This window comes from Vidua macroura, chromosome 4 (assembly GCF_024509145.1).
Source record: "Vidua macroura isolate BioBank_ID:100142 chromosome 4, ASM2450914v1, whole genome shotgun sequence".
Taxonomy (NCBI): Eukaryota; Metazoa; Chordata; class Aves; order Passeriformes; family Viduidae; genus Vidua; species Vidua macroura.
In genome coordinates, this window is record NC_071574.1 from 39,166,004 (window position 1) to 39,178,399 (window position 12,396).

Below are 12,396 nucleotides of genomic sequence, written 5' to 3' on the forward strand. Positions count from 1 at the left end.
TCAAAATAAAGTAGTTAAACAAAATATTGTAAAGAGCAAATAGACCTGAGAACCTGTCAATGTATTATTTCAGTAGACATTTTAAGTAACCAGACCTTCTTTGAGAAATCTGTGAGAAAAAATTGTATATATGGCTCTAAGCAGAAAATAATGAAGGATAAACAAAATATATGTTGTTGTCTTTGACAAATATGTGCCCTGCACAAGTCCACAACATAACTATTGAGTGCTTTAAGCCTTAAGCTTGTGTGATACCAGTTCCAAAACAGATAATGCAACTTCTGAGTAAGAAATTATACTCTATTGATTGACATGTGAAACAGGTATTTAATGCATGGTTATCTCCTTAGCAGACCACCAAGCTGTGATTGTTTGCTTGACTTCCTAGCTGCTGACATAAATATTTAAATGATTTCACTATTTACATATTTGCAAGTTATTGACCTTTAGCCTCTAACCACCTCTGAGTGTCAGGGCCAAGAATATTTATAAAATCTGGTATCTAGTCAGCAGGAAACTATGACTCACTATTTATGGGATGGATTCAGGTATTCTCTTACAATAGGCTAGTTATTGTATCTCCTCTGTTGACCAGATGTTCTCACCAGAGACTTACTGGTTCACATGTGCACTGCTTTATTCTTAAGGATGAATAGCTGAAGGTGAAGATAATAACTGAGAAACTGAGACCTGGTCCAGCAAAACACCTAAGCATGCAATGAAGTGTAAGTAAATAAGGAGTCCTTTTTAATCACAAAGGTCTCTATTATGCAGAAATACACAATCAAAATTAAAATTATCTGGTGACCTTTGCATTAATTGACATATATAATACCTTCATGTTTTATCAAGCGTTATGGTAATGGTTCCTATTGTCTAGTGAAATTATACTTTTTTTTAAATGCTTTTCAATGAAACCAATATGTAAATTACTTTTTCACATTAATATTAATATAATCCAAATTTGCTGATTTGATTTAATTTCCAAAGAAACTGCCTGGGAATTTTTCCCATGGTTTTACATTTTTTAAAATTAATTTTCTTGTGCCTTATTTGGGGCAAAGGTTTATATATATTTTTCAACAGAAAAGCTTTTTCTCCAAATAAAGTTTGTATAAAGTTTCAGCTTTATACAAAGCTTGGTTATCCCTCCATAAAATTATTTCTTTGGGTTTCTCTACTGTTCCTACTAGTTTGATTTTTTTTTTTTTTTACTCCTCTTTTTAACTTTCTTGCTTTGTGATAGCTAGCTCTTTCTGGTCTCATTCCTTTTAGCTGTGAGTAAGGTAGGTCTGCAAGTACTGAGGTAACTTTTGTTGTTACAGAAAAGTCTGTTAAAAATATAAAACCAAGGGAAAACACCAAGCATGTCAACTCCAAAAATCCAGTCAAATAGATTTTTTGAGAGTAAGGAGAAACCTCTTAGCTATCCATGCCGGCACAGATCAAATAATGGCATTAAGTAATTTGAACACTACTCAGGTTCACTGTGAGGATGCTCTGGGTTAAAACATTAGTAGGAATGTGATGCTGTCTGGTGAACTGGAGTGGGAGTGTTTTGCTTTTACTCACATCCTCCAGGCTTTGGGCAGCAGATTATTATGGGTATGACAGCTGAGAAAAAGTTGAGCATTGGATAATAGAAAGTCACAGTGGTACAGGGAACTCCAGAGCCTGTGCTTTCAAACTCAACTTTTTTTTTGTGAAATATACCTTTTAGTTTGTTTTGAATGCTTATAGTGCCTTTTATGCACTGTCTGCAGGCTATTTTAAAATATATTATTGTGACCTTGGTGACCCTCTAGATGATTATTCTGCTTTGCTTTGCACACTTTTTCCGTTGTCATTTTGAACTTTTCCCTTGCCTATCCTTTTATATTTTTTATCTATTTCCTGAAATACTTCTCTCATTTTATAAATAAAAGATCTCCATCTGATACCTCCTGCTTCACCATGCACTCAAACAACTCTTCAATTGCAATCTCTTGCCTATAGTCTGGGAGATGGGAGTTATTCTAAAATTTGTTAGATATTTGTAATTGATATTTTTTCTTTTACTGAAGATATGCTTTCTTCATAATAAAAAATAAAATACAGACTAATTCCTCAGCTTAACACATTCCAAAATTATACTTACGTAATTTGTGGGTTTTATCTTATTTTCTTGACTGGAGCTAGAATAACCAAAAAGGCTTGAAGAATCAGGAATCAGAGGTTCTTTTGGTGTTGTTTTTTTTTTTTTTTTTTTTTTTTTTTTTTTTTTTTTTTTTTTTGTTGTTGTTGTTTGTTTGTTTGTTTGGTTTTTTTCATTCAAAAGGAAAAAAAAAAGTCAGGAGGAAAATATGGGAAAGTTATCTTTGTTGCTCTTCAAGAATGATGTCCTGTTGGTAAAGCAGTGTGGTAGGTTGACCTTGGCTGGATGCCAGATGCCCACCAAGCTGTTTTATCTCTCCCCATTCCTGCTGGACAGGGGAGAGAAAATAAGACAGGAAAGTGACTTTTAGGTTGAGATAATGCTGTTTACTACAGCGGAAGCAAAAGTTTGGGTGTAAACACAAAACCAAATAGGTTTCTTATCTACTTCCCATCAGCAAGAAATGTTCAGATTCTACCCGGGAAGCAGTGCTACAGCACACATAGACATTGCCCTGGAATGTCTTAGATTCTCACTCAATGTGTGGAATTGCCTTTCTGCTTCATTCAAGTCTGGCCTACCTGCTTATCTCCATACCTCCAGGACATATCAGTGCTGTGCTCCACTAAGAGACCACTCCAAAGCACCGTGGTTTTTTAGCACCATGCTTCTCACACACTAATACAGACCACTTCTGAGCAAGGTTAGGGAAAAGGAAAGGGGTATTTATGAGAGGTCTCAGTACCCACTTAGAGTCAGCTCCCATACCCCTCTCTTGAATGCAGCTGGTGTAGGCATATCACTATGTTATGTCCACAACATTGAGTTCATTTGTGGATATCATTTTATGAGAAAGCTATTTACAAATTATAGGAAAGGAAAAAATTAGAGGAAAGGACAGTTGCATTAATTGAGGTTGCTCAAATTGAAAGAAAGTGATTATTTATAGTAGTAAATGGTGTAATAATTATGAAAAATTGAATGAAATTAAGATAAAAAATACTTAAACAGAATATTAGAAAGTGTTCTCTGACAGTGAGATATATGAAGCTGCAGTTTCTAAAGAGAGGTGGTGAGACTCTCATTGCCTGAAGCACTTGAAACTATACAGGAAGAGAAATGTTGAAAATCCTGGGAAGTGTCTGTGCCTGAACTGGCATGAGAACTGAGTGACCTTTTCCTTCTTTTATTCTGTGAATATTAAAAATGGGACTTTTAAAAGACTTAAATATCTATGTCAAAAATTATACCTACCTTTGCTGGTATTTTCAGGTATTTTCTTTCTTTCTTTTTTTCCTTAATTAGTATGGAAATGTCACTGAATACATTAACTGACACACTCTTTATCTCACTAAATTCCTTCTTCTTCTTGTTAATATTACATCTAGCTTATAGTGGCCATTAATTGACTTTCCTTTATCTTTCATAATTTTCCTTTCCCATGCATTGCCAATAGCTCTTCCATCTCAGAATATTTTTAGTTTTGATGGTTATTTAATTTTCCATCTAATGACAATTACTCTGAGAAATTCACTACTGTGCATAACACTGTTGAGGTAACCAGTCTGGTAAATAAGTTATCTCACAAGGATTTAATTGTTTAGTTCAAGACCTACACCTGATTCTATCTAAAATTTTTAAAATTTTTGTTTATTCCCTTGTTTTGGTTTGTTTCCCTCAGACCTAAAGGCAGACTATGTAGACCTTCGTATTCTGCAATATATATAATATGAAAATCAATTTTTATCAACTATATCTTTCATGCTGCTCAAAATTTAAATTGTCTGTAGAAACAGCATTTCTAATGCAGACTTGGAAACAATACCTGCAGATGTGTTACTGCTTATCACAGCCTTAATGAAAGATCCAGCACAACACATTTATTGGCATTAAACCCTTTACTAGAGAGACATCCATGTTATAACTACTCAGTTCAATCCTTTGTATCTGCAGGTACAGTTTTCCTGACATAAATCACTCCATCTCAGTTCTGGGCTTTACTTGAGCAGTAAGCATTCCTCCTGTTTCCTCTGATGACTCTGTCAAAGCACATGCACTTTCAGCTCCTCCTCAGCCTCTGCAAGCTGGAATTTTTTTTTCCTGGGAGCTGTCTGAAGCAGTTGTCCTGTGCTTGTAAATTCAATGTCAGGTTTTCCATAATTTTTCATGATTTCTGTCCTTTGACAAGTTCAGTGACTTTTTAATTAAAAAAAAAAAAAGGATTTATTTTTTTTCCTTCTGCTACTACAAACTTTTTTTCTACACCCTTGTATTTAAGTGACATACTCAGTGAGATGGGCTAAACTCATCTCTGCAAAACATCAGTTTCACCTTAGCCACCCACCTGCTGCTGACTTACCTAGTAGTAACAGCATCCTCAGGACTCTCCTGTCTTTAAAAGGTGTGTGAGATGTTAAAAAGAAAAGCTGTCCCATTTGCAGCCTGATAGTCTTGTATTGCCAAATATTGTTTTTTTGAATATTCTCCCAGAGCATGCAGGACACTTTGTCCTTTCTAAACACCTTTCTTTGTCTCTTGCTATGGATACATGTAGTATATCATGTAGTTCAGTGTAGTCCTTTCTATCTCAGACTCCCTCCCAGATTCTGGCTTTTACCACAAAATATGCAGATTTTTTTTTTTTTTTCTTTAATAAATACTGAGGTCATTGTCTTTTTAACACAAATGTCCTTTTTTGAATTAGTTTGGTTTCTTTTGTGTTGGCCATGGTGAGTCTTTCTTCATATTGTGCAGTCTTTGTGATAGTTCATGCAGGACTTCTAAGGATTTGTCCTGAGTCTTTCATGGCACCACACCTCCAGGCTTTTTCTTTACAAAAAAAAATCTGATTTCTTAATGAAGCATTTATAACTCCTTCATTCCTCCTTTGTGCCACTTTATCATTATCATTAATGTTCTTCTGTGGTCATCTTTTTCCAAAATACCACTGAAATAGAAATCAAATCACCTTTATACTTCATTTTCACAGGAAGCACAGCACTTTCCAGACCATTGATACAGAAGTCCATTGTTAATTTCCTCTGCCTGATTTAATTGAAAACTACTAAAACATTAAGTTGCTTCAGAAGCAGCTTCTTTCAGAAATATATTGCTTGTTTTTGTCACTCTATTCTTTGCTATTGCAGGATAAAGCAACATTAAACCCTTTTTTCCAGTTGTACTCAACATTCCCCTGCTGCTCAGAGTAAAACACAACTGATCAACCCTTTCTTCTGTATCATCTCCTTAACTCCTCTGTGTGGTAGTTCTCCCTAATCTGCATTCCTTCTCCTTGGGCTCTGTATTATTTAACACAGTTTGGATTGACGTGCTATGGATGAGAGGAGACAGTTTTTCTGACATTATTGCCACACTGATAATGATGTAATGAATTATTTTCACCTTGTTAGACAAGCAGTTCTTAAAAATACTTATGTTGCTACTTTAGATTGGTATCTAGTGAGATAGAAGACCAAAGAATCTGTTTGCAGGAAAAAATATGGTCATGAATTTGTCTGGAGTTGCTTAAGTCAATGAGAGAAGGAAGGTTCTGAAATTAAGATATTTATTAGGCAGATCCAAGATTCCTAGGAAAGGAACAAGGTGGTGTTGTTTAAGGAATGTGACGGAACCCTGTGGATGGGAAGACAAAGTGAAGCCCATCCCATCCTATTGCTTAATGTCTACTGCTCCTAAAGTGAATCACAGAATCATAGAATGACTTGGTATGGAAGGCACCTTTAAAGGTCGTTGAGTCCAATCCCCCAAGAACCAGCCTGACCTTGAACATTTCCAGGAATGGGGCATCTACAGCCTCTAGGCTCCTTGTTCCAATGTTTCACCAACACTTACAGTTGCAGTTTTCCAATTGAATCTGATTATTTCTATTTATTTTCATCATTTTGGAAATGAAATTTATACTAATGCTTAAGCAAAAATAATTTGAGTCATAACGTAATATTTCAGGTGTGATTTCTGCAAAATATTGAATATTACCCAGCAAAAATTGTATGGTCTCATTGCTCTTGTAAAAAAATACTTTCAGACTTTCTGGGGGATGGGAGTTTTGTGTCTTGTGAAATTCTATAAAATTTCAGTTGACTGCATTGTGTTGACAAATATATCTTTACAATAAAGGGAAATACTTCTTAAGTTCACCTCATTTTTAAATTATCTTTCCAGAACAAATGTTTAACTCAACCTCTGTTTAGCTAACCATATATAAATATATCTTGGCTGGGGACTCTTTATGTGCCTCATGCATCCTTTGTTATATAAGGAAAACATACACGATACTTTTGGTGGCAGTATTCATTATACCTTTTATCAGATACACAAGATTAAGCAAAGAAAGGAGGTCAGAGTTTTTCTGTCTGTTTTTCATATTAGCTGTAATCACTTTCTAATGAATTAAATGGATGTAGATTCTAGAATCCTTCTAGACAGCTACAGTAGTAATAGGTATTGTCAAGCTTCAATCCAGAAAAAAAATATTGTTCTACTTAAAGCCATGTCACTGTTCCAGCTGACCAGTTTAACCTGAAATTCATGCTATAGCACAGAGCAAAGTAAAATATCTACAGTGGCTCTGAAGTAGAAGGAATTTCAGTTTGAGCTCACACATGATAAATCCGCTACCCTAACCAAATACTTTTGCAAGATTCTTTGAAACATATTGAAATCTAATTTGACAATAAGAGTTTTATCCATCTGAGGAGCTTAATATGAACTATTTTTTTTTTTTTTTTGTTCTGACTGCAATAAAAGAAACTTGCTATGTATGCTACAAGGCATTTACCTTGTATGTAATCCAAACCCCATAGGAATCAGTACAGGAAAAACTGTCCTCCTTTTCAGAAATTAATGATTTTGTTTTCCGGCTTTTGTATTCCAGAGGAAGACTTTTTTCAGAGACATAATCCTGTAAGACCCAGGAAAATAATCTGGGAATTCTGAGTATAGCAGGGATAAGTGGAGAGTTATTTTTCAGTGAAAAGTTGAGAAAAGCATAGGTTAAAAAAAGCAAGAAGATCCAAAGCAGGCACCACTTGTCCAATTCTGTAGTGCAGTAAATAGTAAGCCGTCCATTTTGTCTTTCCTGCTCTTTGTTATGGCATTATACTTCCTAGAGTAGCATTAGGTCATTTCTTTAAGACATAATAACATTTTCATCAGGCAACTACATGATTCTTAGGTGACCTAAGATATAGTACTACTTTCAACCTGAAGAGGTAGAGCTATTTTCCTCTGTTGAGGGAAAAACTGGTACAAACTGGTACATGATGGGTGAGAAGTATGAGTAGCAATGGTCATTTATAAAAGGTACAGTAAGAAATCTGTGTTAATAGTGGTGCAAAAAAATGAACAAGTATTGAAAAAAATACAGAATGAATACTGTTTCCTGTAAATTTGCTGATTCTATATATTGACTATTCAGTATTTGTCCTGGCTTGTAAGATCAGCATATATTCTATTTGCCATCTGTCTGAGGTGGGGCAGGTAACTTCTGTTCGCAGTTTTCTTATCTCTTCCAAGAACAATGCCTCCCTCCGGGGAGATATCTTCTGTTAATGGGCCATTGAATTTCTCACTGCATGACTGATAAAGTTACATCATCCCATTGTAAGATGCTCCACCCAGAGGGAGGAGCCAAGCATCTCTGCCTGCATAAAATCAGCATTTCTTGAGTCAGCAACTCAGCCTCTTCACTGGATTCCCAGAGGAAGACCAGGCCCATCTACTCTATCACCAGACCTTCAGAGAAAACTACACCCTTCTACTGGATCATCACTTCAGCAGCATTTCATCTGCCACTCCAGGAGCAGGAGGAGCAGCCACCATTTAACTGGACTATCACTAACATCGTGACTCCTCAGGGTGTCAGGTTTCTGACTCTATCAGTGGTTTTGTTTGCACTAATTACTTTTTTTTTTAATTTAGTTTTTTTCCTAATAAAGAACTGTTATTCCCATTCCCATATCTTTGCCTGAGAGCCTTTTTATTTTGAAATTGTGGTAATTTGGAGGGAGGGGGTTTACCTTTTCCATTTCATGGGAGGCCCTTGCCTTCCTTCACAGAATCCTGTCTTTTCAAACGAAGACAGTATTGCTTTTTTTCTACTAAGCAGAAATGTGTTGTTGCTATTGTTTGACATCTGCTGTATTTCATCCTGAACTAATTATTGCAAAAGTTTAATCAGAGTGAAAAAAAGTCCACCATCTCTCTCTTAGGCACAGCACCACCAGCAGTCAGTCACGTATACAAGAAACTAGGCTCAAATATATTGTTACCTAAGCTACCTATGGAAAAAATGACAAGAAAAGGACATTTGTACACAACCACATTATAAATGTTTTGACTTACAAGCATCTGCTATTTTTGTTTGTGAGTGCTTTACCATGCATCTGGACCTTGACATCTAGGAGCTTATTGAATAACTTGAATTTTCATCTCTTATAACCTTTATTGTGGAGAACTACACAGGGTAACTCTTCTAATTCTTAAAATGAAACCCTCCCAACAGAAGAAATGCCTGGTGTTTTGGAAGCCAGAAATCATCAACCTAGAAAAGAGTCCTTTAAAATGTTCAGCATAGGAGAATGTTCTACTTAAAGTGTGCTGCTGATAAAAGAACTCTCTATCTCTAGAGATACAAAGCAGAAAAAAATGATGTTGTACATCAGAGAGATAAAAGATCACTGTGCTGAAAGTAATCATCAAACTATGACTTTTTAAAGCTTGAAACTGCATTTTTCTAAAGTTTCCACTGTTTCTTCATTCTTTCCACATTTTCACAAAATAATACTGTTTTTTTAGAAACTATTGAAAATATCTGGAGAATATAAAAATATAAGTTTTTAAGAGACACTTAAGAAACTCCATCTGAAGTGTTTGTTCGTTTAAAGTAAAATTCTCTAAGCGATCAGTCCATTAAACCAGCAATATTTTCCACTTTCCAGAGATAAAAAGAGATTAGTTTTAATATGCTGACTGTATGAAAAGACAAGCTTAAAGACTGCAGAACAGTCTCCCAGGCATACAATTAATCTGAATGAAAATTCTAGTTGGTATCTTGATATAAATAAAAGATACCGTTAATTTGTTGTTCAAATTACTGAAAACATCCCTGCCAGGAGCAGTCTGAATAAATCCAGGTTTGACTGATAGGACATTAATGGCAAGCACTCAGACACTTAAATCAAAGGCTTATTATTCTTTGTAATACTTTTCCTGTACCCAGCTTACTTTCACATTCAAGTCCTGACCGAGATTTTCCTTTTATTGGCCAACTTTATATTGATAGAATATATTTAGCATAATCATATCTTTTTGGCTTAAATTATTTATTTAATAGCCTCTTTCAAGGCAGAACAATAGACAAAGACACTACTCCTGAAAGATAACACTGCTAATTGTGTCAGTATTTATTAAAATACTACCACTCATTCTGTAAAGAGAATGAGTGGTCAGTGTGGCTCTGTTTTCACTGAAGAATCTGGCTACAAACATTTCAAGGTATTGGATAACTCTCATGGTTCTACTGTTCCAGCAGGATATGCTCAAAAAGACTTTGCTGTGAAACATCCTCCTTCTCTTCCTATGGTGTGCATTGATTACAAGGAAACACACCTTACGCCTGTTTTCTGCTGAGTGGAATGTCTCAGGGCCAAACAGCCCCCTGCAAGATTTCACAAGGTAGAAGATTGCACTAGCAAGCACCTAGATAAAACTTATCAGTATTGGCTCTGCTAAGTCCACATGGATAGAGGCTGGGTAATCACATATTCTGTGCACAAGTGTCTTGGTTTATAATGAATTCATCAGTGGCAAATCTTAGTCTTGGAATCTGAAACCCTTTAAAAAAGAGCCTTGAGTTATTTCCCCAGGTTTCACAACAAATCCTATTTTCTTTTCAATGGGGGCAAATGATATAAACAGTGAAATCAGACTGTAAGGTACTCAATTTGAATTTACTGTATAGTATAGAAGTAATATAAACAACCATTACCTTGAGAAATACAGTGACTGCCTTCTGCAAATTGTGCTGCAGAATTAGAAGTTTCTGTGCTGAGGACTGAAGTGTGAAAGCAGCAATAGAATTCAGAAGGTATATGATTTATTTTTCAAGAGTTTATAATGGCATTATATTATACTTGTTATTTTTTGGCACAGACATCAATATGCTGCTGTACTGTTTGTCTGGGATTGAGTTGCATCCCTTTCTGTCTGTTTAGCTCAGCATCTTAGTAAAAAGAGTAATAAGTGCAAAAGATTTTCTGAAGAAACTGCATCTCTGTATCCTATCTATACTTGGTAGAACACTTTGTTTCTCACAAACTCATTCCAAGCACATCAGTGAAGCACAGCAGCAGCACTTGAGTTTACAAGAAACCATTTATGTGGTAGGAGGGAACAAAATTCACATCCAAGATCTACTGCTCATCCCAGAATACTGAAACGGTTCTTAATACAAAGTCAAACTAGGCATATCCTTAGCATCGATGGTGCATTAACAAGAATCCCTTCATCCCTGCAGCCAAGCCCGGAAAAACCATCTAAAAATAGTACACAGGCATTGAATTTTCAGTACAATTAACACTTTGAAAAATGCTGAGACTGCTAAGGAGATAAAGACGACTCTCAATGTTAGAGCTATTTCAATAATGTGTTGGGAAATGTTAAATTTCAGCTTTCTTCTTGTTTACAAATAATCAGTAAATAGATGCAAATCTTAGAGAGTTTGTCTCACTGAGTATTTTAAGAGAACATTTTTTTACCCTACAGATTCTTTTGATCAAGATCTGAGATACTACAAAGAAAGATGTATTATGGAATCGTGGAGAAAGTAAGTAGCTGCCTGCCTATTTTTTCTAGCCAGTAGTGTCTAGAATTCATTATCTGTTTTGTGCAATTAGTCACACAATATTGGTTCTGCGCCTAAACATTACGCAAATACATGTGAGGACTGCAGGAAAGAGTCTTTGATACCTGCACACCCAAATAGCTAGGAGCAGTTCAGTGTTTCAGAGAGAGCTTATTTTCTTTATTTTGGTTTGTTTGCTTGTTTATTTTTCTCCCTAAGGAATACATCATATATGTTGATACATGATGACTTGGGATGTAAAAACTTAATTCCCTTTCCATTCTAGAAATAAAAATATATAAACTATCTTGTTTGAGCTGGCTGTTTACAAAATATACGCTCCTTTTAGTCTTGTCACAATCACATAGAGTAATTGTATTTATATGAACACACCACTAATTGCCAAGGATTTGCTCACTGGTCTTCGTCTCTCTTATCAGATTAATTGCCTGAATGCCAGGTTTCCTGTTGGAGTATTTAGAGTGCTACTGTGTCTATACGCTGAACATTGTTTCATCTGCTTCCCTAACATACAAACTGGATCTGCTGCTGTCTTTAATATAATTCTGATTTTACCATTCATTCCCTTGATAGGCATGGTGGAGTGAATACTCTGATATATTACAATACAGCATTCAGAATTATTTTTGCTCATGTGATATTTGCCTTATTGAATTTTTCAGTGTAAGTGGTAAGAGAAATATTTTTACAAACACTGTGCAACTTTTGGACCTTCCAACAATTTATTGCAAATAATCAACAAGTGATAAATTTGGGGAGAGCCTAAGTTCTTGATGAAGGATTTTGACATCTGATAAAAAATCCATCTATGAAATTGTCTCTGAAGGAGATAGAATTCTAGAAAACAGGAGTCTGTAAATTCAAAAGAAGCTTTAACTAGAACTGCAAATCAATGAAGGTAGACAGGTATTCCTAGGTGTGCTCTGTAGCTCCTTCTATTAGAACAAAACTCCAACTTCACATGGCTTCACTTATCTTTACATTCAATGAGCATTGCAAGAGCATTTTCTCAGCCTGTATTAGTAATGATTATTTCAAGTGTAGCTGAAACAGGAAATGCTGGACATGATTTTCCTTCTTAAAGGGATCATGATTGATCAGCGCCGAGTTATTCACGTAACAGAAATTTAGTCATGGATTCTTTGGCTTTGAAACTATATTTTAGATCAGAGCATTCCCCAAAATTGATCGGTCTGGATGACTTGTTAGTATGTTTTCTGTGCTTCTCACATTGCAGAAATTGCCTGGAACTGAAGTCAATAGGTAGTTTCTGACAGGAGAAAACCTGATTGTGAAATAGAATATGCCCAACATAACCCCTGACCCAACCAGGATGGTTGCTGCCCAACATGATATATCCTGTTATCTAGAACACAGG